This window comes from Anopheles arabiensis, chromosome 2 (genome assembly GCF_016920715.1).
Source record: "Anopheles arabiensis isolate DONGOLA chromosome 2, AaraD3, whole genome shotgun sequence".
In the NCBI taxonomy this organism is placed as follows: domain Eukaryota; kingdom Metazoa; phylum Arthropoda; class Insecta; order Diptera; family Culicidae; genus Anopheles; species Anopheles arabiensis.
The window spans coordinates 90,328,691-90,355,714 of record NC_053517.1 but is presented as its reverse complement, the minus strand read 5'-3'; the positions used below and the strand labels follow the sequence as shown (position 1 = coordinate 90,355,714).

General features: G+C 44.0%; 1 protein-coding gene across 3 annotated transcripts in view; it reads right to left on the bottom strand.

Annotated features, from left to right (window-relative positions):
- The window catches only part of LOC120897885 (protein windpipe), a 44,673-nt gene extending 28,525 nt beyond the window's left edge, over positions 1-16,148 (bottom strand). For 2 of the 3 annotated variants that reach the window (XM_040303042.1, XM_040303041.1), the window contains exon 1: positions 15,943-16,148. The gene's annotated coding sequence lies outside the window, so the exon portion shown is untranslated. Of the gene's footprint in view, positions 1-13,585; positions 14,078-15,942 lie in introns of those variants that run through there. The other variant, XM_040303043.1, reaches the window with a different exon arrangement.
- Positions 16,149-27,024: the final 10,876 nt, after the last annotated feature.

The following is a 27,024-nucleotide window of genomic DNA, read 5'->3' as shown; positions in this document are numbered from 1 at the left end:
GTGACCTAAATTAATTAAAACTTTCATTGTAAATGCATCTATTAGTTAAATAATTTTCTTCATCAACTTCTTCGAGTGTATGCTTCATTCACAGACACGCACTCGGCTTAACCTGCCCACTAAAGAATGTCAACAATTCTGTCCAATTCTCAACATTCCAATGAACGAGCACGACAAAACGCATTCTCGCCTTCGCCAAGTGTTCTGCATAATTTTCCCATACCGCTTGGCCTGCTAACGTATGAGAATGATTTGTTTTGATAGTTCAGCCGCTTTCCACACTTGGCTCATTAAAATCCCTCCGGGAGGGGAGAGAAATGTCCCCGAGAACAAAATAGCACCCGAATCAAATGGATCTACCCCCGGGAGCCACATAACGATAACGATTGCATGTTTCGAGCTGTTTGAATGGCATGGCCATGACTCCAGCGTTGCAGTCTGTCCAAGAGCGGCGTGCGAGTGTCGAAAAGGCATTCAAAAGTTATAATCCAATCCAATCGGGTGACTAATTTTAATCGCCCTAAATCACACTAACCCCTTGTCGGCAGCCGTACCCATCGAAGCAGCTTCTAAGCAGCGAGATCTTCTTGGCCAGACAACTGGTAGAAGTCCCGATTTTACGGACCATTGGGGGAGCAACTCCCGCTGATGACGTCGAAAGCGCAACCTCGATAACTTCGAACGAATCCGATCCTAACGGTCATCGCGTCGGTTCGCTCTGTTTCATGTTTTAATCCGTCCGATAATTAATTCAATCATTTGACCCTGTGTGGAGCTATGAGAAGTGCGGGTGCGGTGCACGTGTTTTTTGTCGAACCTTCAGGGAGGCAGGGTTTCACTTCTAGGAATCGTTTAATCGCCTCACCAACCTATCGAAGAGGCGTTTCGAGTGACGCGCAACTGTACAATGTATATGCATTCAAACGGGTTTGTGTCGGCACGGCCGAAACATTCCAAGATTCCAATTCTCCCGAGGGATGTCCGCATCTCATGTTGCGCTCACGGGTAAAACAAATAACCCGTACTCCCGGTGGCACTACACCAACCGGGAAACCATCCGGGCAGGCCAGGCAACTTCAACAAGTCCGTCCCCGAACGTCTGTTTCACAGAAGCAAGGGAGGAATAACCCGCCCAACAAACGGTCGATAAAAAAAAAACACAGTCCGGGTCCTTAAGGGGCCCCTTATCCTTTCACGGCTTCGTTTCCTATGCTCTCTTCTAAAACAGACCCGGATTTTACGTATCGAGTTCGGGCCAAGTGAGAACGAAAGCCCCGACCGACCGCTACCCCGGACAGCATCTTTTACTGCTACTCCAAGCCATTAATGACCACATGTTGCACAGTCGTTCGCTTCTCGGTGTAGCGCAGGCAGCATGACGACTACGACGACGATCCTCTGCCTGTGTTAGCATAAACTTATCATCACCATTACCATACACCCCGGCCGATATCGCATCCATCGACCAACAACCGGTCTTCCGGAACAAACGCTGCACCGCACAGATTGCATTTTTCCTTTTTTTTTTTGCTTTCCTGCATCGTCTGGCAGAACCTACGGGATTTTCTGAACGCAACACCAACGCCAACATGCACCACGCAATCACTTCTCATCGCCGCACAAATAGGTCGGTCGGTAGCTCTGCGACAGATTGCCGGTCATGGTCGCTCGAGCATGCAGAGCCAGCCGGAACCGCTCCACGACCAACGGGGACAAGGCAAACCCGCAAACACAAATTGATTCGGAGCCACGGAAGCAACGGAACGGGAGTGGGAAAGCAAATAAGCGCTAACCTTAAAAATTCACCACACCAACGATCCCTTCTCAGGGAGCAAAACTGGGATGATGCGTGTGGCGATTGTGGGACGATTGAAAAATCTGCTGGCCATAAATTAGACATGAGAACCGAACCGACTCGTCAAATTTGCATCTTCCGGCTTAGCGCTTGGGATCGGTACGGTACTTTTTCGTCTGTCAATGATACTTCAAGCTGTCACCGGGATGGCACCATCACTGATCTCTGTTTCCAGCGATCACACCATAGGGAGGATGATGTCTTGATCCGCTCCCGAGCGGTACGAACTAGGTTAGGAAATAATCTTTACTTCCGATCGAAACGAAAAAAATCCTCTATTTATAGCCAAACATCGACTAATCATATGCCGTTCTTCTAAAGCCTTCTTTAAAATAGCTCACAAAAAAACTCCTTCTTACCGCGACCTTTTGCCGGGGACCATAAATTAACCACACAGGACACTAATCCATCCATAATGCTGCCCGCTCCAATCGAAAACGCAACCAACGCTGACCTTAAGACACGCCCCATGCACGAAACGCGAAAGGGTTACTCCAAAATGACTCTGAAACTCAGAAAACGCCTGTAGTAAAATGACAACTCGGCAACTGCACATTAAACCCCATCGTAATGGATAGCCGGCGTACATTTTAGTTTAATTTTTTAATTTGCTCCGGTTTTTCTCTTTCTCTCTCTCTCTCTCTCTCTCTCTGTCTCTCCTCGATCGAAGGAGGGAAAGCTCGATAAATCTTTGGTGCTTCGAAGCACTTCAGAAGAAAAAAAACGCATTACCTTGAACATTGTTGCGGCACCTCTTTTTATGCAACCGTTGCAGGCCACTCATTACGCTCGATGCAACTCTTAGCTGACTGAACTGGCTTTGATGGAGTAGTAGTCGGCCGCTGCCTTTGCCGAATGCCGGCAGTGAGCTTTCTGTTGCTTGCTCGCACCGTCGTCGACACACCGTCTGTTGGGGCTTTCCATGATGATGCAGAGCCGCCCGGGTGCAATAAAAGATATAGGAGTGGGAGCCTGCCCGACCACTGAATGACATCAGGTGAGCGATCGTACGATCTTTCCGTTTGGTTCAGTGGTGGACGTAATCATGAATGGTGCGTTAGCGTTCCACTGCCAAGGTACGCATTGCGTTGGGTTAAACCAGTCAGTTGACTATCTACGGTAGCAGGGTAGGTTGAACAGTTTGTGGAATAAACGTAGCTATTATTCCCATAACTTAAAGGTACATGGCTAAAAGGGTGTCTTTAATGTCTTATTTGCTGTTACTTATTTGTTGAGGCACATTGATCTAAATCAGACTTCAAAACCGAGAACTCCAGTTTCACTCCCTCTCGCTGATAAATACAGGTTTTTCATCAGCTGGATAGTCTGAATAGGATGGACAGTCTTATTTGGCTGAACATCTCGCACAACCATCGGCATCGTGGCACGATCTTCAGGCACGACCGTTACGAAGAAGCAGACCACAGCGTCCGAATCCAACCCCGAATTGGTCATCAACCGGTTATGCGAAAGCTTCGACCGTCCAGTGATTCATCAGTTTTGTTCACTTACAAGAAACATCGATGCCGATGTTTGTAAAGCGCACCTCGTTTGGGTTTTTTTTTCTCGGGGACCTAAAATCTCCAAATTGCCATAGAAAGATTTGTACCAACACATCAACAGCACAGCGAGCTAATCGTGAAGGTCAAAAATAGGGGGAAATATCAAACGTATTGCTTTACAGTGAATCCGGCAACATCGTTAGTTCCTTCTGTCTGACCTTGACCATGGCCGCTAATGTGAAAAACGAAACTCCCACACAATTTAATAAATGAGTTTTGTTTGCTGATGCAGAAGTTCTGATATATTTCCTTAACACATTTATCATCTTTCTCAAACAGCGATCATCTGCCATCTTCCCAGCATCGTTCGACACTGATCTTCGACACTGACTACGCTAACCAATGCATAAGGGTTGCGTGTAAGTGAGTGTTACCTTAGCACTCGGTGCTCTCGAGGTCACCGATTACCTTCACTCATTACCATGCTACAAAGCCATGCACCGACGACTGCAGTAACTGCAGTTTCCCTGTGCAAAGCCGACCATTGCATAACATAATCAGGTGTCTGTGTGTGTGTGCGTGAGTGTGCAAACGTGCCTGCCACTAGCGATTTTCTACACCTCAAGGCGCCGGAGTACAGATAATCCGCACACGGCGCGGCACGTAAGCCAGCCTCCGATGGACGCTTCTGGGCACCTTAAGTACACGCACGCGTCCACTCCAAAAAGGGGCACCCGCTGTTGCAATATTGACCACTCGAGCGTGCAACAAGAGAGATTTAATTAAAGTGTTTGAAATTTGTGCCTGTGTGTGTCTGTTGGAATGATCTATTTGTTGGGAAGTGAGTACGGGATATACCGTCCGTCACAGTCGATGTATTTTAACCACCGACGCTAATTTTGTCCACCGTTGTTTTCCGGATGCCCCAAACCGTGCCACATTGAGCTGTCTGTCACGCGTCGCAGTACATTTCGAGGTGCACTTAAAATTGTTCAGCACTTGTAGCACTTGTCAACGGGGAAACGGTGCAAAATACCAATTCCAAACCGCGGTGTTTCGCGGTGTTTGGTGTGCGAAACAAATAGTACAAGGCGTTAAAGCCCAACAAGCGGCTGGGGATGCGTTTACTTTTGAAATTGACTTTCGAATAAATAAAGATACTTCATCACCTTCATCAGGTTAAGTGTAATGTGTTTGTTTTATGTATAGTGTGAATTATGTAACTATTGCCTTCGCTCGATGAGGAGTCTTACTTGATGCTACAATGTTCCGAAAAATGTAGTAAAATTCTCTCTATTTCAACATTCAAAATATATTCTTATTTACTACTCATCAGTTCAATCGCGTTTGCTAACCCCTGACTTTTCACAGAACAAAGTTTATCTGCAGCAGCTCCAACCTTAACGCCACATACACATTGCATCTCATTTGTAAAGCCTCGTGCACATCTCAGCAGCACATTGCATGGTTACTGCCACCGATGCTGCATTGTTCGCTGCGCATTCATTTGCATATTTTGACTTCAAAATTCTTGTCTATGTTTTATGCTGCTGCATCATTAGCACCGCGGGATGATAACTCACATGGGAGAGTTATGGCCCGTTTCGAGGTGAACTCAACACGGCGCTATGGTGGGCGCAGAGTTTTGCAAATGTCAAGGTGCGTACCACGTGCTCGAACCACGCTCATTCGAATTTATCTTCGACATCCCACCCGAACGGCAAACGCAAAGTGGGAAAAGGTCGCAAAAGCGTTTTCTCTCCAAAACGCATCATGGTTTATTGTGGTGCTGCAAGAGAAGGTAAAACTGTCAAACTTGTTACACCTTGTAGCACTTAACGAATGGATAAGAAAACATACAGTACATTTCCCACACTTTCAGTGCAATGAGCAAAACATCGTACATAGTCTTTCTTTTCTCGCCCTTTTTTTGGTAATTTATCTAATCTTTTTTCACTCACTTCACGCCATTCTCAATCGATCATAGTACTTCCATAGCTCTTCGCCTGAACCGAGGGGAATCCAGACAGCCAGACAAAGATAAAGAGCTCCACTTTCCCAGTATGTCTTGACTGAGGTGGACAAGACAAACAATTGTAGGTTTTGCCCTTTCCTTGTCCTTCAACCTACTCCAAACATGGGAGAGGCAGTACATCACCAAAACCTACACCATTGCCGGAGAACCGCAAACATAAACGCTGTCAACAGATCATCGTGATCACTACACCCTTTTCCCTAGCCCCGAAATAGTTTAAAAAGGTAAATGGTACAATACAGGCGACAGCACTGTTTCGAGTATCAGCCATTACGGGATCTTGTGTTTTGATGTTTGAAGTGTTGTACATTGTGTCGTCTGTGCAAAGAAATATGTCACGCCGATCTCCTGGGAGTCTGACCTGTAGATCTTTCCATTACTCCACGCAGAGAAACGAAGGGAACACAACTTCAACATCCCTCAAGACAGGTGGTCTACGATTCACAGTCCCAAGGGACACCCCTCATTTGTCCGGAAAGTGAACAGAGCAGTTGACCGAACAGTGGACTTAATTGAGACGTCCTAAGACCTACCGGACAGTATCAGCGACCCCTGGGCTTCACGGTTGTTCGTGATGATGATGAAGATGCTGATGGGCAACTGGCTTAAAAGACCAAAAACCCCACTTTTGTCCAGATAGGTGATCGTTTGCACCGCGTTGGCGGTCCAGTTTCACGTCTTTCGTTGAACGTAGAAACTGAGCTTCTTAAACTGATGCACGTTCGATAATATTAGTGACGAGAGACGAAGAAACGACAGCCCCCCAAAAACAGATTATCGCCTCTAGTATTTATTTTTACCCTTCCCTACCTATTGAATGCTCCATAGGTATAAAAGATAATGGAAAATGTACATCTTTAAACCCACAAACATACAATTTTAAGCGTGGAATTGAGTTGAAAAATGGTTCGATCGTTACCGTCCCTTCCATGCGCACTAGCGACGCCGACTCTGGGAGCAACTTTCTGGAGCCTTTCCCCATCTTGGATAACTTTATGCTCCATTTCCGCTTCCCAAAGCAAGGTTTTTTTTACTGCCACTTTCCTCATCAATGACGCTGATGTAGGTTCTCCCCTTCCTTGTCGGATCAATGCCCCGCTCCAACTCCGGAGACATCCCCTTTTTCCGCTGAGTGCTGATAGAGTAATGGATGTCTTTCGTTTATAGCCACCGGGAAAGGTGTGGTTCCTGTGAGCAATGCAGAAGATTTGCCTTTCTTTACTTTCCGATGGCGTTTTTTTATTACAAGCTACACTTTGTGCATAAAAACTACCCAAAGCGACGAGAAACGATTCGGAAGGGGCGCCCTCGGAAGCATCTTGAAGGAGGAAAAAACACTAAACACGCGAAGACAACACTCCATTGTTGGAAGTCAATTGGAAATTTTCTATCTACGGGTGTACGGAGCCAAAACACAAATACACGGGCGACGAAAATGACACGAGACGACGGGACAAACCGTTTTCAACCGGTAGCAGCCACCCGGTTGGAGAACCTTACCGTTTTTTTGTCCCCCACCCGCTTGATGTCCCGTTCCGCGCTCGCGCCATGCCGGCTATGGAACGGGGAACATGTGTTCGGTGATAATAAAACAATTTCATTGCCTTGTTTTGTCTCTTCCATTCGAACGGCTGCCAGACACGGGTGGTTTTAATAGGAGACAATCAACGGAGGGTTGTGGACCAAGCAACAGGTACGTTACGTTGCGGAACAAACGAGGTGATAGGTTTACCTATTGCAGCTCGTTATGGTTATAATCATGCACTCGCCTCGGCTGTAAACGAGTGAGACTTTAAATCACAGACCACATTGACTCCAAGTTTAAGGTTTGTTTCGAACAACTGTTACTGAAATGATTATCTTACTTTGTGCTCATAAACTAACTTTGCTACACCTTCAATCAATCATTCCAGCTTAGTGATCCTGAAATTCTGAGATTGTACCAAATCCATCTTTCGTTTGACACAATCCATTTTCCCAAACCCAAACACTCTTTCCGCATTAGACTATCAGCACTAAAATCAGCAAGAAAGTGCAACATTTTTGAACATTTAAAACTCTGTCACATTACATTACTACTCCGGTAACATTAATCATATTCATCTGAACAACATCGCACCACTTTTGTCTACTCGCTTCTTTATTCTGACACTCTTTAATTTAAACTTCTCACACATCTCATTTGAATACTTTGCGTTCATCTCTCTATTTTCGCCCTAAATTTGGATCCAGGGCAACTCACCCTCTGCATGGACTGACGCATTCATTGGCACCGCGTATTATGTTTCCACCACAATAAGTACCGCGCCGAAAGGGAACCAAAACAGTAGTAGTAGTCGCAGACTTCCCCTCACCCAAGCAACACATCAAGAGGAGTCATCCAATTTCTGACTTTCTTTTGAACCGAAATTGAAATATTTCCAACACAATAATCCATGCTTCGGTGCATCGAGACGGAGAAAATTGATCGGACGCTGCAACCCATGCAACTGAAGACAAAAGGGCTGATGACTCCCCCTATCGTTTGGCGACACAAACACATAATCCCTGCCGCTAAGCTTTTCTGTTGCTGTTCTGTGCTGGGGGCACTGCTCGTAAGCAATGCGGCTCGATCTGATTTGTTTGAAACCGGTCATAAATTAACGCGCCGAACGGAAGGCTTCTATGAAAGCCGGCTGGGTGGCAGCAGAGATAAACGCATGCTGAGAAGCTGGGATTGACCTGGTAGTAGTAGTAGAGCGTCGGCGGTATCAGGTTGTTCCAAACAGGGCAACCCTTCAAGAACCGACCGAAAACCTAGTCCCGCAGTATACAGGGAGAAAATAGATTTTTATGTCATCGCCATAAAGTTAACGATCTAAACTCCGGACCCTGAATCACCAAACAACACGTGCGTACAGCCTTGCATGTAAGATTCATTCATCTTGCTACCATCGAGGTCGGGTTTTTAATTGTACAGCAGTAAGGGTTGGACGCTATCGGTCCAGGAGTCTATACAAAGAGTAGCCGAAATCAGACACCGCATCTTGCAGTGCGGGAGGGACTGACGCGTAGCTCACACGATCCTCAATTTCCCTGTTTCTATGTGATGTTATCTTTTGACACTCAAAATGAACATACTGGAGCTGCGTATGATCAAAGTCGGGAGGCGTCACAGTGGTTGAATAACACTGAAAGAATGTGTGTTTAAGTAAAAATATGTAGTTCGCTGCCTAACTAGCACAATAGGAAATCTCATGATTCTGCTTTACCACCATGCACAACTCAATATATTTTAACTGTAATACTCTTTACTTAATCCTCAAGAAAGATCGCAGAAGTCCTCCACGAGCGGTAGAGTGTACAGGGATTTGCGCAAACCTGTGCAACAAATTAATTGTCGATTTCCGCCAACTGGCTCTAACCTAAGCGTTCCGCTCGCTCATAACCCTTGGCCTCGAGCAACTCACCCCGGCCCTACAAAATGCGCTGCGTAAGGGGTAACACTATGACGAAACTCGACGAAGGCCCACGGCAAACCGACCGATCGTACGATTCACAGTCTAAACAAGGCATAGCTGGACGGTGGTGGTACCGACCACGCCACACCAGGTCTGCTCGCAAAACCTTGAGTTTTTTTAAACCCGTACCGCAAATGATCGCGCGAACTGTTCACGCTAATCAGTTCACATTACCCAGTGTGACGATGGTGATAAATGAGGCAGAAGGTGTTCTTACCTTGAATTACCGCTTCGCCCGTCTTGATTGAAAAGATCACCCAGTTTAGATCGAATTCTTACAGGCAAATTTGCGATCGTTCCAGCAAGACACAAGAGTAAAATGTACTTTGTTCCGCCTTCTACATTCTACGGTCTATCAATTCAACAGCAGATCTGAAAATAGATCCGGAAGATCTCGGAACACACCAGGGGACGGTAAGACCCTCCCCAGGCACCAAATTGCTGATTTATTTTTATTTATTTCGCAATTTTCTATTTGTCCAATTCGTGTATGGCTACCATGTACTTAAAACTACGGTAGACTGCTTCTCGGTTTAAGGTAGCAGTGTTAGTGGTCTTGCCTGCGATCGTTCACACTTGCACCAAGACTAACTCCAGTGCCTAAAAGATATTCTTTCTACCAAATGGTGAACCTCCATCATCGCCGTCTTAGACTTCAAGAAAACGTCATTCTTTACCGAATCACTCAGGTATCTTGCTGGTTGATTCAACCTTTATTCTACCGGGCCCTGAGGGTAGAAGATAAATCTGCAAAAAATTAGCAACCTTTCCGAACCCACCAGGGGCGCGGAAAGGTTTACAAATGTAGCTGATGTGAATCCCCGGCTGCTGCTATGAAGATTCATTCAAGAGGGAATCTCCGAGGGAATTAAAATTGCATACCTTCGAAACTAATTGGTAGTGGTCAGGGTAATGGTACACAATCAGACGTTGGTCCGGTAAAATGGACGTAAAATTCCCCGTTTTGCATGTTTTTTTTCTATTCCTGCAACTTGTAAATCCCGAGGCCAAATGTCAGGCACTACCGTGCAACCGTCCACTGATGCTTCGGTGACGTAAACTCCCACCACTACTACGGTCATACAGGTGTTCGTTGGTGTTGCTTTGAAACATTACCTTCTATGAGTGGACTGACGACTGCGGAAATGGACGGTGACGCACAATGACGCAGCGAGTTGATGGGGCAGCTACAGGCGAACTTTTGGAGTCATTTTACGAACGGGGGAACGAAATTCTACCAGTTCATCTCGTAGACTTCCCTTGACTATTCCTCAAAGGGTTAAGGGTTGTGTAATGGAAATCTTGAAGTGGCGCCCTACTAGCACACTTTGCTCATCACCAAGGTACGGATTAGCACAGGGCGGTCAGTAATTAAGTGCACTGGAACAAGTTGAAGGTGACTGTGACGACAGACTGACGCCGGTTGGTAGGGTACACAATCAATCCGGTGGCATCTACAAAACAACACCGGTTCATTGGAAAAATATTCGCCGCAATGGCGGCACCAATGTAGTCCAATCAGCAATTCCCACCATTCTGGAAATTATCAACCGTTTGGACAAAAAGTCCCAGTTTCCATCAGCGGTTATCGTCGATGTTTGTGAGATGATGCAATGTTAGTAAGCAGACCCGAGGGCGTTATCATCAATCGGTTGCATTGATGCACTTTTCCCCGGGTTGAAGTTTCACGGCCCGGGCTTGGGCGACACAAACAATCTGTCATAAACAACCTACGGGAAGTGTGGCCACTTCATGGTGTCGCTCGCTGTACGGGATGCTTTTACCCCTGTGAACGGTGGCGGTGCGATATGTTCAATTTATGGCTTCCATTTACTTATCAACGGGATAGGGCTTCGATACGGGTTAAAAATATGATATCGGTACATTTATTAATGGATGTTTGCGAGAAGTGTTATACGTGAAAGAATAACAAATTATCTTGTTTACGTACTGCATGCACATACATTTTTGCACAAAATCCACTTGTTTACACAAAAGGATAAAATAAAATTTATTTCATGTTTACTATCTGATGATATTTTTTTGGGAAAATATATTTCAATCACTATGAAAGCTATCTTTTGTAAAAACAATTTTTTTCTAATGTTCTCCTTATATGCCTTTCTAAAATTGACGATGCTTGGGGCAAGAAATCAATTTTCATCCTCAAAAATCTAAACCACTTACCAAACTACCTCTCAAACGCTTACTCTTCTTGTGTATGTGTTATCAATCAATGCACCTTAATAGAAAAAAGGTCTTCTTATACTATTTACTTCATCACGAACGCTTTTTTCTTACTGTCACGCGATCATCCCTACAAATTGTCTGAACAAACTTCCCAATAAAGAGCATTTTGCAGACACATCCCTCCTTCCCGGGGGGCTCCAAGTCCCGACCAAACAGGACCACCAGGTGTGCAGCAAGAATGGCGGCAAACTAGGCGCCTGCTGGCGTTTGCTAATTACACAACCACAAATCTCTGATACCATCGGCAGGGGCACACCCTCTCCTCTCCTTGCTACTGTCATCCAGAAGCCGAATCTTCAGCCTTCGTGACCTGATCGCGATATAGATTGGTTTCGCTCTTTGATCGACGCCACCAGAGCCACCGTGAAACAGAAACCAACAAAAAAACGCCGTCGCAGGGTTCGGTTCGTTTTTGGCAAGTCGCACGCTGTTCGATAGATACGCTATAATTGGAACGGCGTTTCTAGTGCGATCCGAAGTCCGAAGAAGAACGTCCACGGGGGTACGACAAAAGGAAGGGCACGTCGCCATGAAAGAACACCCAAAACATCCGACACACACACACACACACATACAAACACAAATACACACAACCAGACAAATTATCACGCATTTCAAACTCCGGTGGCGTGGCCTTCGCTGTCGAACACTGACCGCGCGTAGCCTGGGTCAAACGTGAATTGAAGCCACGCCATGTCGCGCTCTGCAGCGATTTGAGCGCGAGCCGGCCGGTTCGAACGATCCTCTAATTTTGATCACTTTTGCCGCACCGGTGCCATTGGTTCGTTGTGCCGTTTCGCAAAATCTCGACACGGAAACAAACCCCCTTGTGTGCCTTCCCGGAAAACCTTCACCCGGATGTGGAAGAGCAAGGAGATGAACATGTTGTATCTTTCTTGGTTGGAGGCGTTTTTGGAATTACGGTACAAGTATTTGCACCGAAATTAAGGGGTAATGTTTGCGTACTTTATCTGTAAATTAAATAAATGTTTACAGTGTTTTCATAAAATCGCAAACCAACTGCATTGTGTCCACAAGATTTACGGTCAAGGTAAATGCGGTACGGATGTTAAATGGTATGAAGCACAGGATGACGCAAACAACGGACAGTATTTTTTATGTATTAACGTTACCCAAATAATGAACAGGCAAGCTGTACTGATATTCAGATATTAAAGTTCGTATAGACGCGTACGAGAGAATGGTGTATGTACCTTCAACAATGACGTACTTAGTGATGGTTTAATGTAGCAGGAGTTGTACATGGAGTCTCCTGACGGCGTGTACATCGCTCATGTGCGTTTAATGTTGACTTCTTTAAAACCTATGATCTTAAAAAAGCACAGAAATATCAACATGCTGATGTTGGATCTGCTTTTCAATACGATCTTTGTTGTTTGAGACTAATATCATTCTCATATTTCCCATGGTGGATAACAATGAATAACTTACAATTCCTCAATGAGTATACCACGATACAAAACTATACTGACCAGTATAAACAAATCTTAAATCTGTATCTGTACACTTAAGAGTAATTTAAGACTAATATAAGTCCTGGGAGTGTCAATCAGCGATAAGATCAAATCAGACAATTTACAGTAAAGTGAAGACAGTTAAGATTCTAAATATAGAGATAGTAAGATACAACTATTTTTTGTAGGAGTGGTTAGATAGTGTTTAAAGGTCCAAATATTTGAACATCAATGTTAAAGCCTGAATCAGTTGATGTCAAATTTTAAGTTATTTCATAGCGTTTTGCAAGATTTTTAAACTTTCATTCCCGAATTTGCACTGTTACTTGAATACTTTTTAATCGATTCCACGTCTTTATAGTATAGTCTTTATTGCCAATACAAGATGTATCTCAGAATCTCAAATCAACTAAATCAGCTCAAATCAACTAAAAATGGTTTAAACAGAAGATCTATAAGATTTAGGGTAATGCACTTGTTAGCCTACGTATGATTTAATATTGCCGCTTCAAGCGGAACACATCTCAATGTACACGACTATCTAACTCGACTTCTAACAAATAATAAAGTTACAATATTAGACTTATTTTAAACTTCTTGCATCGAGTTTTCAGTACCGACGCAAGGTTCACTATATAAAAAGCCCTTCTTCCTTTTTTCTCACCACCCCTCCCCCCTGTATCAATGTCGGCCTTCAAAAGTGGGAATTTCCCTCTGTTTGCAACATTTGGACATTCCTGCCAGTCGTCTAGGTCTCGGAATGGGAAGACCAGCCCATACAAGCCGAAACATATGAACGAGAGTGCGTAGCATCCACCCCGTCTATCGCCGCGAAGTAATGCGTGCGTGTCACCACTCACCCGCTTACTCCGCTGTTCAAATTCCATCCCCTCCCTCCCCTCTTTAACGCTTGGGTGGACGTAAAACGCGAAGTGAGTAAAAATAAACAACTATAATTAAATATTCACCTATGCCTTTGGTGGCCGATCGGTACCGTTCCTGCGTTCCTGCTGGCGCTCATACACACACACATACACACAGATCCGTCTGGTTGTTACCGGTACCGAGGAGGGTACTGGCATCAGTGGTGCTTATCCGTCCATCCGTTGCACGGTTACTTGCTTCCGTTATGGGCAAAAACGGGGTCGAACAGAAGATACAAACATGCCGCTTCCGTTCGGTCGTCGGTCACCGTTGGCAGTAGAACGCAGCATAACACGCAGCAGCTACATTTTCATCTCTCACCTTCAATTTGTCAACGAGATGTCTACGTGTGTGTTTGGGTGTGACTTGTACTAGAACTCTGTTGTATCAGTACCAGTGTACCCGTCGCTACTGGCGCTGAAGTTTGTGTTTGCTCAGGTTGCGTTGCTCTGTTTGCTGTCCTTCCGTGGCTGTATCAGGAGCCAATTTATGTTTTCCCAATTTCTCCGGTCAATTTTTCACACGCTCGTTACCCTTTTTGCTGCCTCCTCTTTGCTGGCCCTCTCTTCCCACGCATCCCACGTATCGAGTCAAACAGCACAAATAAACAAACAAAACCAACAAAACCACAGCAACAAAAACAGATTGAAAAATTCACCTCACCATAATTCACTCTCTGTGTTGGCCACTATTTTTACCGCCACCGGTTTGTGGGGATGGGTCGGTGTTTTTTTTTTTTTCTACTACCCAATTTTCGCGAATCTCACACATTCCTTGATGTCCGCCGTTTCGGCTACCCGTTTGGTTTGGGCAGTACACGAGCGCGTGTTGCTGGGGGAAATGTGAGCGTTTTTGTTGTTGTTGTTGTATTTGATCATTTTCCACTTCTATGCCCCGCAAAAAATTGCAACGAGATTTGAGAAACTCATTCGCCAACTTCCCGAAAATGTTTGTTTGGGAAACCCCGTTCCACCCCAAGGCCCCGGTTCAGTCTCTGGGGAAGCATTTTGCACAACCGCAACGTGTGTATGCGTTTTTTCACCTGAATTTTCTCATCACCGTCTGTTAGTTTTTTCGAGGACATCAGACACCCGGACGGACCAAACACACAAGGAGCAAAAAAATGCACACACACACATACACAATCCACCCACTCATTGCAGAACTAGAATAAACACACCACCGCCGCCTGGCCACAGACACATGAAGACACACTCACTATTTGCGGTTTGCGGGACCACGGTGCTGCTCCCCGGAATGCCTGGTGGAAACCGTGCCACCAGAGAAGATTCGCAGATACTGCAGCAAAAGAAAAACAACAGCAGCAGCACCACCACCACCAACAGCACATTCGAATAGCCTACAACAGCAACACAAAAAAAACCGCAACACTTCGCTCTTTTGTTTATCATATTAATCCACAACCGTGCCCCGAATCGGTCCGGCCCAATCGGATGCTGGGAAAATTCATTTTCCAACCCGAACCGACCAAAGCGAGAAATTCGTGGAAACCGTTGGGATAAAGTGATGAAATTCGGCGCGCATTCAATTTGCACGATACATGGAATTTACATGTTTTCGTTTTTTTCTGTATGCTCGATTACGAGGTTAAATTTTGGCTTTAATTTGGCTGTCGTGTGGTTTTTTGTAAATAATTTTTAGAGTGATTTTCGTACTCAAATCCGACTATCTAATCCTCAAATCCTGCGCCTAAATGGTTTGGGTTGGGTAGAAAAATGTCACCGCAACCATGGGCCAATGTGCTTGTGAGGGAACGATCCTCACTGTGAAGGTCACGATCATTAACGAAATAGAAGAGCCGCACAAAACAATCCACGCTCGACGACGATCACGGTGGATGCGAAAAACAAGATTTATTCATTTATTCTGTCCCACGTGTACGGCAAAATTAGCCTTCTGCGGACCGACGATCGTAGACGATCTTTAGTTTTTTGTCTTTCCAAAATCATACAAAAAGCTCACGATGGTGATTAAGTTTTGTATTGTTTTGGAAGGTTTCATCTTCCGGCTGGCCCTTTATTCACACGCATGGGTATGGGTCACGCCACGTAGACCCGCACTGTACCTTAAAGGGTGGGAAATTAAATTTATAACACAAAAATACACACACGGCCACAAACATTGAGACAATAGAGCGGTTAGCAGCACACGCACAGATATAGACACGACACGAGGTTAATATATTTGTTTTTGTTTAGTTCGCTTCCGTCCACTTGTCCCTCACAACATCCCTTATGCTTGAGGGGTTTTTTTTCGCTACAAAAACACCCGAAAACTATGAATAAAACAAACACACATCGACCGAATTCGACCAACGGAAACACTGTGTAAATTATTTACGCAAAAAAAAAACAACAACATCAAGGCACCACGGTATTACCCTACGAAACCATCCCGCGCCGTGCGTGTACGTGTAATTGGTAATTGCTTTGCACGACTATGCTTTCTTGGGTGGTTTCCTTCCCGAGCACGGGTACGAAACTCTCGACACCAACAACAAGTTGTTGCTCTCGACCAGCACCGAACGTAGCCGCCAAGCGTCACCAGACAAACAACCGCTCCGTTCGCCGTCCGTATGCACACTAGTTTTTCTGCTGACTGTGTTTCCACGCGGGAAGCTTTCGAGAACCAACCCGAAACGTGTGACGGATTGGGTGCGACCGAAAGTGTGGCGCAGCGCGCTAGCGTTCCTTAAACGCGGTTGCTGTTGGCTTTTGAAGACATTTCTACGCTGTGATTTTGATTCGTTGAAGTATGTAGAAGGTATTTTCAAATAGTATTTGAAGTGAACTTGTTATTGATAAACTATCAACTAAAATTTTATCTTCTCCAAGTTACTATAATTATTTTGCTAGTAGAAATATATACTGGAATGGGTTTAACAGTAACCTGTTTTGTTCTTAAAACATGACTTTACTATACAGTATTTTTAGTTGCTTTTTGCCTCTTGCTGCTGCAAAAATTTTCACCTTCGTTTCACTCTATTCCGTCAGCTAGACATCAACAAGACATCAACATTTGTGCACCCATATCGTCAACAAAATAAGCTGAATAAGCTGTATGATCTCTAAATGACGCAATTGAACGAGACAACGGTAGATGCTGTAGCATCGTCTAAAAGCATGGGATAGACTGTGACCTTTCTCAGTGGTGACATACTAAACTGAAATCTTTGTTACATTCAGTACACGTTTATTATGGTTAAATAATATAGATGCAACAGATTTATTTTCAGCTCTTTTTTGAAATAAAAAACTGAACTGATACATTTTATTAAAACATGTCTCAGGACAAAACAAAGGATCTAAATTTTCTTCAGCCATTTTATGTTTATGTTTATGTTTATGTTTATTTGTCTATCGATGTACAATAATGCCCTCTCGAACCATTTTAGCAATGTTTTACAAAATTTACAAATTTACAGTATAGATCACTAAAAATAAGATAACAAATAATTTAATCCTGTAAATCAATTGCCAACCATTGAAAAACAAAACCATCAATTATAGGATGGAAAAAAATGCCTCCCAACTTAATGATTCACCCTATACACCCTCTCTTTTGTTTTCCTCTCTTTAATGAATGAACTTACGAGAGAGAAAGAGCGAGAGTGTGTGAGAGCGAGTGTGTAGGAGCAGTTGCATTTCGAATTTCGGCTCATGCTCGGCTGACTGCGAACGTCTCCCGATGCCGCCGATGCAACCAGACCAGCCTGCCAGACAGCCAGACTGGAAGGATAAGCCCCCGCAAAAAGAGAGACGGCGTGGCGAAGGTAATTGGCGGGAGAGGGGGGGGGGGCATTCCATCCCCTGTTTGTAAGGGCATCGTCGCTGTCATTCTAGCCCAATTGGAGATAGTTATGTTTCGACCGTGGTAGCCGCTTTCTTTCCCTTCCTAGCGGTTCAGCGTTCAGGTGTGTTCAGCGTTCTTCATCTCGGGGCTTATGTTCTCTTTCACGTCTATTCACCTCTTGCAGACAGGTTGCTTTCGTTTTCCTTTACATTCTCCCTCCCGCAGGGCTCACTTTTTGCTCTGGTTTACCTTTTTTTTTGTTGTTGGTTTAATTTCTCTCTTTACGACCCTTTTTTCAGTTAGCCCCTTGACCGGTCTTGTGGAGTGGGAGAAATGCGTACGGGAGGGGGGAAACAAGTGGTCAGCAAATCCACCAGACAGAGCAGGTTTCGCGGTTGTTTTTTTGTTTTGTGTCTTCATGCGATCGTCCGACGGTATGAGCTCATTGCCCACCCTTGGGAGGAAATCTCGATTGACTCACACGTACCGCGAGGGGAGGCAATTTTTTATGAACATTCGTTTTGTGTGTGTTAGGGTTATTTTTTATTTTGCGATCCAATTTCCCCACACCAGACGGGTGAAGGCTGAAGGCTATAAAGAGCTCACTGCGATGGAAAAAGGGGAAACCTTGTGGCTTCTCACATCATCATCATCATCGTCGTCGTCATGATCATCACGCTATCTTTCGGGAGGCCTTCGCGTGTACGTAGGCCGCCTCCACTGCAGTCTGCACCGCGGGCGTCTATTTGATTGGCGCCCTCAAGCCCTTAGCCCTTTTGCCCGTGCAAACCCACCTGCGCTGGTGGTATACTGTACTGTAGCAAGCCGCCCTCCCACAAAAACGAGAGCAAACATACATTTGTAGCGCCTACCGTTGCCGTTTGCCGCAATAGGGTCCAAACGGGAAGGCACAAAAGGGCCGTGGCGAACGAGGCAGGTTCATTGGCACAGGTGGAAATAAAAATCAACAACAGCGGGGCTGCGATATTTTGCACGGCAAAAAACAAAAAGTAATCCACGAATTTGTACATTAGTGGGTCACAGGATGTCAGTAGATAAATGAAAACAGCAACAACATAACAAGAGTAGTGCCATCAGCTAACAATAAAAAGGAATAAAACAACTGCCTACACAGTGTGCAGTGAAGCAGACAACACACACACACTGACGAAGAGGGTGCACAAAATATTTAGTAGGGCGTAAGAAGAGAGAGAGAGAAAACAAAGGATACACAACCCGTCGGGTCCTACCCCAAAAAGGGTTCCTCACTTACCGCCTCACGGATCTATCATACGGTTTTCCGAAACAACAAACTCGTTTTCCACGAACACACCTGCAGTGCCATTGGGCTCGGGTGAACTTTTCCGACCCAGTTTTCTTTTCCACCGGTTCTTACTGGCACCAAACGGTGGACGAGCTTCGCTGCAGTTAATAGTTTTGGGAGTTAGCAGAATGACTTTTAACCACAGCTTCACTTAACCCTAGAAGTTTATGCTCGTACGGGAACATTTGAACTTGGACAATTTGAAAGAAAATATGGTGCCAACTTCTTGCTTGCCTCGTTGTGCAATTGCATAAGTGAGGGCGATTTAAATTAATTGATCCTTTTCAATGTTTGAGCTTTTACCAAATAAGAAACCTTTTTTTTTTTGATTGCCTTTAAATACACTCCCTTTTGTATCTAAATTTAAATTATCACAGCCAAGACAAAGAACCCCATCTAGGGTAGCAACAAAATACTCGAAAACCCCATTTCCAAATAACCTTGCTGGCCCTTTGCCGTGTAGCGGCTACACGCAATAAAAATTAAATAAAAAAAACCCACCCAACTCCCCTTTCTGCCTCCCCGGCAAGCGTCTAATAAAACATTCATTTGTCATTTCCAAACAAGCAAACGGTCGTGCATGTTTAAGGCCATCCACAAACTCATTACCCAGTGCTGGCGACACACGGCACTGGATAGCACACACACGCGCGTCTTCTTACTTTAAGCGACCGGCTTCTTACTTTAAGCGCTTTTCCACGGAAAAATGCACTCTCCTGTGCGCTGTGCCGTCTAAGTCAAAACAGCTGCCAGCACACCTAAGAACGGCGGTACAGCGCAACACGAGCTATCATTAAAATAGTTCGCATCGTCGGTGCATCTTCCTCTTTGAATGCTGCATCCTTTGGCCCGAGCTGCTTTATTGCTTTATTTTGTTTGCTGCACGTGTATTACAAGAAGTTCTGAGCAAGCGTTTGAATTAAATAAATAAAAAAAACACTCCACAGCAACAACAATAAGTGCCCACATAAGATGAAGCACGTGTAAAAGGCGAGGTGGAAGACGCAAATGGACCAACAACAGCGACAACTCCTGATCAACCTGTTTTGTGCGTTCTTTCCATTGCGTAGGGATTTTTGCGAACCGAAAAAGAGGGAATAACTATTGTTTGCAGGTTGCAGGGTTAGGGAGCACTTCCTGCCTGGTTCCTCGGTACTGCCGTGTCACAAGTGTCTTTCCGATTTCATTTCTTGTTTGGGGCGAGTTTTACGGACGGTGCATGAGTTTGTACGGGTGGCCTGTGGTAGGTTTTCAGTACAAGGGCCAAGGAAGGAACCTGTATGCACGCAGACAGGTGCTTTAAATGTGTCCTGAAGTGCCCGTTTTGGTCTTTCGCTGTTGTCAATGGTCGCTTTCGTACGGTGTCTATGTCTTGCTTTTTTTGTCAAACTGTCGAAACCTTCCCCTAAAGGTAACGAACAATTTAACGAACCATTTGATTGATTGTTTTTCCAAAGTGAGCGTATGAAAATGAAGTAACACGGTTGCTTTTTTGTCCACCCGTTTGCCGTATTTTCACACGTCATCGTTTGGAGCAAGGGATGTACCGTGCACCGTACAATACCAAAAGGAAAAGACGCTCAGAATATAGCAATAATGTTCTATCCACCAGAAAAGGGTTTCAATATGAATATTTGTTAAATGGTTCGCTTCGGAGCCACGTGCACGTGACAATCTCGATGAGAAATGTTTCGCTTTAGATAGGGCAGGGCAAACAAATAAGCGCCTCACAAATGCATTTCGTTCTGGGAACGCGGCATAACTGACTGTTAAAAAATTAAAGAAAAATATTATGCTTCACATTCTTATGCTAAACGGAACAACCATAAAAACCTTGGTAATGCACACGGTGCACGATAAGGCATCTTGGGATGTGTAGCATCGGAACTCCTTTTTCGTGTAAGTGTTTTATTCTTTTTCCTCTCCTTTTGTAGCCTCTACTCCGCCAGTCTTGAAAGTTAAATAGAAGCGAAAAAAATGGAAAGAATCAGCTGATAGGTCACCTCCCATCGACCACCGTATGCCGTCCGCCCATTTATCAGACGCCATAAATCTATGCTCGGGAAAGCGTCCACCCCGCCGCTCTCGACAAGTACACAGGAACACATCATTTCCGCGGCGACCAGTCGAACTGCTGGGCGGCTGGTGCTGCTGCTGCTGCTCTTGGGCAAACTTTTCGACGCTACCAGAATGACTAAACAGATAGTGGCGGGAGGGCCGTTTGCTGACGGGGATTTGAATGAAGCAGAAGGTGTTTGAAGTTTGTACGGGGTTGAACGAACTCGTGATTTACTGGAAAGCTTTTCTCGGTAATTTGCATCGCGAGGTTCACAAGAAACGGTCAACATATTCTGTTTGTTCTGTGTGCTTCTAAACTGACCGTCTAGTGAGTCTTAGATGTTTTGTTTTTAATTATTGACCAATTAAATTGATTTATTAATTCAAGATAAAGTCAATCAGATACTACAATAACAACAAGTAAGTAGGTATGCGTAATAGGAAATAAGCTTTGGTAGTAGCAATGAGTGTTCCATTTAAGAATGTAGTAAAAAGTACTAAAACTATAAAGAAAACCGTTGCCATAACAGCCTGAAAGTATGCCATTTTTGTTACAATTCCACTTTAACACTAATTGATTTTGACATTGTGATAAATGATCCGCAAGGAGGGATCATTTTGTTCCATGAATTATATTTACTTTAAGCAAAACGTTTTATTTTATGCAAAGGTTGCGTTTACATAGCCAAATGTGTGCAATTTGCACAACTAAACTGTCATAATGATCAGTAAATTACCCAATATGCCCAATATGCCAATATACATTATTTATATAAATCTTCTCCAATAAAAAACGACAGTATACTGACTGTAATTTTCGCTCAATCTACTTCCGACATTCTTCATTCTCTTTGCTGCTCGCTTCCCGCAACACGTGTACTTAATTATTCACCTTTATGCTCCACATACCGAACGCTGTCTTTCGACTACAATTTCCTCCAAACCACACTCAACCACAATGGAATGCGGTAGGTCCCAAAGCTCGGGCGGGACGCACCAAAAAGAGAAATATGAAAACCCCCAACAGAAATAGATCACTTTAGCACGCATCATTTGTAATTACCATTCCATTTCGATTTCGTTTTTGTTGTTTTCGCTCCCCCCGATGCCAGCCAATTCTTTTCTATCTGAAGCTAGGATCATGCCGAAACATACAAACGTAGAGGATGTGCTTTGAAAACGATCCCTATGCCTGCCGTGATGGAGTGGAATAGAAACGACAGCACGTGCTACCAGACATTGGAAGAATAGTAAAGCAAAAGCTTTCACAGTTCCAATGGTTCAAAAACCCGTTCCAGAATAGACCACCTTACCGAAGGTGGTCTTGTTCCTTACCGTTCGGCAATTTGATGCTCCCCCAACTAAGGAAAGCATAAGGATTGTGTTGTTATAATTTTTACGATCATTTTCATCGATTATGCCAACTCGATTATGCCCATTCGATTGCATGCTTTTCCTTCTCATTCTCCATTTGCTTTGATGCAATTTAAATTCTAACCGAAAGAAGAAAAAAGAGACCCAATATTCCCAGTTCCCTCCAACCAATCCGACGCGTTTGAATCGTTCGACTCACGTCCTCTTCGCCTCGAAAACAAAACCAGTGCAGCAGAGCACTGTCCTTCATTTCGTATTCCCTTCCGGCCGCCGGACGGTGAGTGCATTCGGGTGTTGAAATATTAATATCGACTGAGCTGTGCCTCCCCGGGAGGCCCCCCGTAAGATCTGTTCGTAAACGGAATTGGGCAGGCAAAAAGAGGGACGGAAATTCAAACGCCAGTCAGCCCACTTTTTTGGGGGTACTGGTAGCGTTGTCTACGCCAACGAAACGTTTCACGCGGATACCCCATACCTTGTCCCCGCGGCGAAACTTAAGCAGGTGACGTAAGAAGAACGTACGCGTGAATAATAATCGTTCTTAACTACGCTTCGGAAGTGCGGGGAAAAAAATAACACAAAGAAAGGAAGCACCCGTCAACCCATCTTTTTGCAACAGCAGTACACTAAAAATCATGGCACATCGGTGTCCTAAAATGGAAGCAAAACAAAAAAACACACACACACACACACACACAAACACCAAACGCTTACAAGCCAAAGTGGAAGAACTAAATGAACGCCGGCCGAAACGAAAAACGTGCCAGTGTTGCACAATTTATTTTCGGCTCCGTCCACTGAATGGGGCGCCTGGTTCCAATTCGTTGTGTAGGTTAGTAATTTCGTGCCTACTTTTTGTATGCTTTTTAGTGTTGGCGAGACCACCACCGGTCGCTGGCAAATAATGCAATGCAGTGTTTGATTTTATTTTTAATCACAACCACCATAATCCTCGCTGAGCACCGCGCGATAACGGTCAATAATCCACCTGGGCCCAGACTGGAGGGGCACGGTTTTGGCCACTATCAGACGTGGCGCTGTAATGCACCAAAACCACCCCGCCCACACACACACACATACCCAAACAATGCCACAAGACCTTGAGACCGAACCGTCCGGGCATGTGTACGCTGGGGGAGTGGTGGTGCAGTGCAGGATTCTTAAATGCAATTAGCGCATGAACATTCACCCCAGCCCGAGCGCCCTGCTCCACACACTGATTTGGCGTTAGGAATGTGTGTGTGTTTGTGTAGGTTAGTGCAGAAACCTTGAGCGATTTGTTTCGACGGGGAAAACTCCACATGGCCATTTTCCCTCCTGCCAAACGTGTGCGCGGAATCGTTTGTTGTGTGTCCTTCCTTTTTTCCGTTTTGACCAAAATCTAGACCGGAAAGACGATGCGGTAAGCGAGATAAGGTGGAGGAAGTCGAACTTTCATAATCGAATTCTGCGTATCGGATTTCCGAGCTGGAAAAACGGGTGTGTAAATAATACAAACAAAAAAGACGGCACAACAAAACACAACATGCAAGCTGGCCGGGGCCCAGTGTATGGGAGGAAAACTCTACCTATCGTTCTACCTGTAGGCAACCGTCACACCTCAACAACAAAGTACACCAAAGCACTGGCGCTGTCCACAATTGCATAAGCCGTGTACCCGTGTGGTACAAAATTGCATCGGATCGTGTAGGCGGAGACAGAGTGGAGCGAAAGAAGAGAGACACAGCACACCAACAAAAAACCCCATCCGGACACACATGGGAAATAGTTTTATTGATTTTGCACAGTGGTTGTTCTGTGACTGTTTTTTTTTTTTCGTCATTCCACCTGATACTGGTAGGGTAGAAAATTGGAAAATTGAGTAGTGATATACAGTTTTCCAGAAACAAAAAAGAAGCGGCAAACAGATCAACATACAATTGGAAAGCGTCATAAAATGCATTCTGCGTTGTATTCTGTTTCGCTTTTAACACGGTGCACGGTGAGATATCGATGCGTAATCCGACCTGCACCGCCATGATATATGTGGCCATGGTCGTCGTTAGTTTGCGAGACAGATGTCGTGTGTGTGTGTGTGTGTGTGTGTGTTGTAATAGGAATTATTTTGTAATCAAATTAATTTGAACAATGACATCTAATGCCTTCGACCGGTTCTGGGTGTACCTTTCTTGGGGCGTTATTAAGTTTCGATGGAATTTATAGTACATCGTGCTGGAATGACTTGAAAGACGATGCAATATTAGAGTGGAATGCTTTGTAGAGAGTATTCTATAAGACGATCAATTAAATTTAATACATAATTCAACCCGCCTGTGTTCACTTCTTTGAAGTTCGATAGAATGATATATGGACCATTTCAAATGAATTTCAACATCAATGATTTGAAATTAATTCTAGTGAAAAACAACACAACACAAAGCTTGAAATGCTGCAAAATAGTAGTTGCATTTGAAGGATATTTGCAGTAAGCTAATTAGACTCCAACTCCAAAATAAAAAGGCGGAGAGCGCTGTGAATCATTTCAACACATGGTCAGCGTTATTATTGATTGAAATAGACTTTAACCAGAATTAATGTTAAATCAACATTTTTCATACCATCTGCTACTAACCCATTCCCTATCAATTATTGAAATGAAATACCAACTCGCTTCCTCGCTTTGTTTTAAAATAGTAACGATTTTTCTTCCACCCCCCCTCAACCAGCGACTGATTGTATAATTCTGCCAGCTAATCAGCCTAGAGTAGGTAGGCCGGTGAAAATCCGATCCCGACACATGCGAACGCTTCCCCAGCACGGGAGGTTCCCCACAAATCCACGTGAAGCGCCAACGAATGCGCCCCGGGAATCATCAGCAAATCAAATCCGATTTGCATACTGTCAGTCTCTGGCACGGCTCAAACGGATCGACTGCAAAATCGCTCATTTGGTTGGACCGTTCAACTTTTGTTTTTCAGCTTCAATTCAGGTAAAGATGTAAATTTACGTGCAACGTGCACTGTGCATAAGTGCATTGTTGTGCGTACACTGTACCATTATCAGGATTTTCTTTCGCTACCTTCACCATTTGAATCGCGATTTTCGGCAAACCACGAGCGTAGAACTTTCGATTTTGTAGATCAGATCACACACACACACACACACACGCCCCAAAAAGAAACGATCTAACCAACGCAAATTCTGGTTGCACATTGTTCAACCATAAATGGACATTGCCGACTTGTCGCATCGTTGTGACCACCTCGGTGCTGCAACACTGTGCAGCTGTCCCAGCACTGGTCCACTCCTTACGTCTGATGCAGTCGCTACCAATGCATTCGGAACGATCAAGGGAACTGTCGAAGGTGTGCTGCTGCGATCCAGAAATGGAAATACCTTCAGCAGCGGCTTTTGCAAGGCAACGAATCGAGAAGAAAGAAGTTCTTGTTGGTCTTGCTGGTCAGAATCTAGAATAGCGAGTGTGTGTGAGTGTTGTTTTTTTTTTTTGTCGAACTGAATAATGATGACAAGTTGTTTCCATAAAGGTTCTTGCCAGGATTCTCTTTATACGTTTTTGACACTTCTCGTGGAAATGGAAGGGAGGGCAAAATAAAAACAAAACAAGACACAAGCAATCATGTGAGGGAATTGAAATAAATTAATTGTATTTCTTTGCTTTTTCTTTTGCATTGATTGAGGATTCAAAAAAATCGGTGAGAAACGGACTATATTTCTCACCAAAAACGTCTCACTGGCGGTGAACCGGTTGTGAAATGTTTCGAATGCATGAAATATTTCACAAAGCTTCGTGGCGCAGCATAAAAGCTTGCTTTCGTATGAATTTAAGCGTTTCACCCTTACCAGCGGTTTTGGAACTGTAAAGCATAAAACAATTTAAACAAGGAGTGCAAATGTACAATTAAATACCAAACTGAAATTGTCTGTAGTTTGTGACTACGCTAATTCAGGAACAGAATTGAGTACAGGGTTAATTCCAGCGCTGGTACGGTTTTAGGATCAGCTCCTGGACCGGAATGGGTTTTAGATCAGTCAGAACTGGCTTGGGTTGTTGATCTGTTTCAGGTTTGCAACAGTTCGATTACCGTAATGGATCCAGGATCAGGTTCGGTCGAGGTATCTGATAAGTTGCAGAATTGGCATGAATTCAAGATCAGTTTGAGGAGTGGTATACGTCGGGGATCATTCGAGATCGCCATATGGTAAGGATATGTTTCAGAATCTGGATGGGTTTCGACAATCAGTTACAATCAGTTCGAATACCTGTATAGGTTAAGTATAAGTTCCAAGACCGGTATAAGTTTGGAAACAGTTATGTGAACTTGAATGTGTCAGAATTAGTTCGTCTTGATATGCCTTATGGATATTTGAGACACTCGGGAATAATGTTACGTAACCGGTCCAAATTCTGTAACCGAGTCAAAGTAACTAGTAATCTAAAACTCTTAGGCGAATATCCTCTATAATGTGTTTAGTATCGTCACTTAGTTTAAGAATAACACAAAACAATAAATATCAAAACGATGTGTGTTTGATGTTAATAAATGATATGATTAAGAATAAATAAATAAATATGATGTAGTTATGTGAAAAAAATTAAGTTCTCCGTTTGTATTTTTATCATAATATTAATTCATACATAAAAACCGTTACAAAAGATATTTTGTTGATTTCTTTGATCAAATAACTTCGAAGAATGTATACTACAAAAATATCATAAACAAACCTCCAGCTATGCTAATTTAATTAAAATAAATTATTTAAATACTGTTGGATATAAACTAATAGTAGCAGTTTTTTAATGAGGCTTTTCAGAATTCACCTTTCCTGATATGAACAAATTTTACACCACAAGCATAAAATCATATATTGCGCATTTAAATCTACATGCCTGCACCACCCTTCCGTTAAGTTCGC